Source organism: Durio zibethinus, unplaced genomic scaffold (assembly GCF_047325235.1).
Source record: "Durio zibethinus cultivar Kanyao isolate XHJ-2024 unplaced genomic scaffold, ASM4732523v1 HiC_scaffold_3, whole genome shotgun sequence".
NCBI classification, from domain to species: domain Eukaryota; kingdom Viridiplantae; phylum Streptophyta; class Magnoliopsida; order Malvales; family Malvaceae; genus Durio; species Durio zibethinus.
Window position 1 is genome coordinate 3,192,964 of NW_028323044.1, and position 4,166 is coordinate 3,197,129.

General features: G+C 32.5%; 1 pseudogene across 1 annotated transcript in view; it reads left to right on the forward strand.

The window, feature by feature from the left end:
- LOC149504053 (DNA-directed RNA polymerase subunit beta' pseudogene) overlaps window positions 1-385 on the forward strand; it is an 11,499-nt pseudogene extending 11,114 nt beyond the window's left edge. Inside the window, exon 3 of the transcript XR_016338890.1 lies at window positions 371-385. The product of XR_016338890.1 is annotated as a DNA-directed RNA polymerase subunit beta' pseudogene (transcript). The remainder of the gene's footprint in view (window positions 1-370) is intronic.
- The last annotated feature ends 3,781 nt before the right edge of the window (window positions 386-4,166 follow it).

Here is a 4,166-nt window from a genome sequence, read left to right on the forward strand (position 1 = left end):
TTGTTTTTGAAATAGTCTAGCCTTTTTTTTTTTAGCTTAGCTTAGTCCAATGCAATGTATGCGCAACTCAAGATAATCTATTTACTTAGGGACCATAAATATACAAATACGACGGTCTAGAGTAATAACAAAAAAGATTATGATATTAGAGAATTGTAATAAAAAAAAAAGGAAAGAGATCTAATCTAACTTTTTCCTAAAATTTTGGTTTGGTCCATTTTTTTTTTATTTATATTTATATCCTATTTCCCTTCAATGAATATTATCTTTATATTGATATTGTTTTGGTTTATTCAATTTCAATATTATGAGTCCTAATTTGAATAGGAATTCTTATGGTATCAATTTAGGGTCTATGATTTAAAAAAAGCTGTTCTTTCTATAGAATGATTCCCATTTCAGTCGATTTCATTCAATGCAACGATTGACCAAAAGAAAATTTTAATAAATAATAAAATAAATTGCATGAACTTAGCTCAATCAAATATTGATATTGATTTTTTATTTTTATGCAATGATTTGGTCTAATGAATTCGTCTATTTATTTAGATTGTATCCGTGTGAGATAATGATAAATAAAAGGAAGGGACGAATTGACAAAAAACGATATAAAAAATGATTAGAAAAAAAAGGGGGGGTAGAATTAGGTATATGGAATCTAATGGCTATAAGCCAACTCTTGTCCATCCTTTGAGGAATAATTCTAGAATCCGATTGAATCTAAGATATGAATAGTTGGTTTACGTTATGTAAGAAACACATGTATATGGGATATTAGATATTGACTAGTTATATATGAACTCAAAATATATCTAATCCACCCTACTACTGTGGATTTAGATAGGGATTCCAATAGAAGAATAGAAGTTCTTCTGTTTCGTCTTTGACTCTGAATTGAATGAATAAAGAGATAAAATAAAGACAAAACGAAGAATTCAAAGCAAAGAATGGGTTAGAAAAAAAGAAATGGAAGAACAAAGTATGCGCGGATTCAAAAAAATCCAGTGGATAGGAACTAAAAAAAAGATATCGAAATAGTTCTGACGGTTCAATAATATTCTCACTTCCATTCGGAGTTCTTAGTTACTTGGGCAGGTTGAATCTTAGTGATGGAATAATATAATTAAGTAAAAATTCATTGGATGATTGTATCATTAACCATTTCTTTATTTTGGTGCGAGGAACTTATCATGAATCCACTGGTTTCTGCCGCTTCCGTTATTGCTGCTGGGTTGGCTGTCGGGCTTGCTTCTATTGGACCTGGAGTTGGTCAAGGTACTGCTGCGGGCCAAGCTGTAGAAGGTATCGCGAGACAACCCGAGGCAGAGGGAAAAATACGAGGTACTTTATTGCTTAGTTTGGCTTTTATGGAAGCTTTAACAATTTATGGGCTGGTTGTAGCATTGGCACTTTTATTTGCGAATCCCTTTGTTTAATCCTATAAACATGAGAATTGTGTATTTTTTTTTTCTTATTTTATGGCTTGGGACTTACTCCTCGCTTTTTCGAATTATATCAAGATTTCACCCCTACAATTACTTATTTGTTGGGACAATAATCCATGGGAAGGATTAATTTGAGGATGAGGAATTATCACACTGACTCGCTTTCTTCCTTCCCCTTCTTAGTTCAAGAGAAACCTTTTTTATTGTTTAAAGGAGTGTTGCAACAAATGAGGTATTTTGCCATTGACATGAAACCCGCCCCCCCCTAATTCTAATAAGTATCATTATTATTGGGAATTTTCAACTGAAAAAAAAAAATACATTTCTAGCTAAATAGAATCTATTTTTGACTCCGTTTAGACGTAGGTAAATAAAAATTTATAATAATGAATAATTTAATAATAATAAATTAATTAATATTAATAATAAATTAATAATTTATTAAAAAAAAAAAAGAAATACATAGAATTAGAATAATTAGAATAATCTAAATATGATAGAATAGAATAAATAGAAAAGGAGTCAAAGTGATATAATACAAAAAAAAGAACCGAGTTCTTTTTTTTTTTTTTTAGTCTATCTAAAATAAAATAGGAGATCATATGAAAAATGTAACCGATTCTTTCCTTTCCTTGGGTCACTGGCCATCCGCCGGGAGTTTCGGATTTAATACCGATATTTTAGCAACAAATCCAATAAATCTAAGTGTAGTCCTTGGTGTATTGATCTTTTTTGGAAAGGGAGTGTGTGCGAGTTGTTTATTTCAAGAATAGGCTGGATTCACCCAGTTGCACTTTTTTTCATTATAACTAGGAAAGAAAAGAGTGCATGATCCCGCGAATTACTTCTGAATAAATTTCAAAATCATATTTAAGAACCATAGCATTTCGTCATTCATTGGTACATCGACTTTGATTCTCTATTAACCAATAATCCGGGACCATTAACATGGTTAAGGCCAAACTGTTTGAAGTTCAGATGCAGCAGGGTACTCTTTCTACTACTATGTTAATAAATACAGAAATATTTTCAAATAGTGGAAAATGTTTTTTCGATATAAAACACTCATGTCGATAAAACGATTCGAGCCCCTTTTTCCAATGCTGAATCGATGACCTATGTATAAAGTGAGAAGAATTCTTTGAATTTGAAGAAAAAAAAAAAAGAAACAACTTTGCTGACAAATTACAATTATACATTATACAATTCTAAGTACAATTATACAATTATAAATTATTATAAATTAATTATATGTAAATTTTTTATTTATTATTTATTTATTATACTTTTTAGTTTAGTTTTTTGATATATTTTCTATTTTGGTCAGAAGAATCCTCCGAATATTCTGGTCTTGGATTAGTGATCAGTTTCGATATTTTGGAATATGAATAGAGAAGAGAGGGAGAGGGTAAGCTCATTACATTAGAAAAAAAAAAAAGATATGGGAATTAAGTCCCAATAAATAAGAAATAATTGAGCGTGAGAGCCAAATGAATCGAAATATTCATGTTTGGTTCGGGAAGGGATCATGGAATTTTTGAAATAAAAAAAAAAAATGAATGTAAAGATAATCTACTTTCATTAAGTGATTTATTAGATAATCGAAAAGAGAGGATCTTGAATACTATTCGAAATTCAGAAGAACTACGCGGGGGGGCTATTGAACAGCTGGAAAAAGCCCGGGCCCGCTTACGGAAAGTGGAAATGGAGGCAGATCGGTTTCGAGTGAATGGATACTCTGAGATAGAACGAGACAAATTGAATTTGATTAATTCAACTTATAAGATTTTGGAACAATTAGAAAATTACAAAAACGAAACCATTCATTTTGAACAACAAAGAGCGATTCATCAAGTCCGACAACGGGTTTTCCAACAAGCTTTACAAGGAGCTCTAGGAACTCTGAATAGTTCTTTAAACAACGAGTTACATTTACGTACCATTAGCGCTAATATTGGCCTGTTTGGGGTGATGAAAGAAATAACTGATTAGTCCTTTTTTTTACCTTTTACTTTACTGTAGGCATTATTTTTTTCTTCCAAAAAATAATTAGGAAATACTCATGGTAACTATTAGAGCCGACGAAATTAGTAATATTATCCGTGAACGTATTGAGCAATATAATAGAGAAGTAAAGATTGTAAATACTGGTACCGTACTTCAAGTGGGCGACGGCATTGCTCGTATTCATGGTCTTGATGAAGTAATGGCAGGTGAATTAGTAGAATTTGAAGAGGGTACAATAGGCATTGCCCTGAATTTGGAATCAAATAATGTTGGTGTTGTATTAATGGGTGACGGTTTGATGATACAAGAGGGAAGTGCTGTAAAAGCAACAGGAAAAATTGCTCAGATACCAGTGAGTGAGGCTTATTTGGGTCGTGTTATAAATGCCCTGGCTAAGCCTATTGACGGTCGGGGTGAAATTTCAGCTTCTGAATCTCGGTTAATTGAATCTCCTGCCCCAGGTATTATTTCGAGACGTTCCGTTTATGAGCCTCTTCAAACAGGACTTATTGCTATTGATTCGATGATCCCTATAGGACGTGGTCAGCGAGAATTAATTATTGGGGATAGACAGACCGGTAAAACAGCAGTAGCCACGGATACGATTCTCAATCAGCAAGGGCAAAATGTAATATGTGTTTATGTAGCTATTGGTCAAAAAGCATCTTCTGTGGCTCAGGTAGTGACCACTTTCCAAGAAAAGGGAGCGATGGA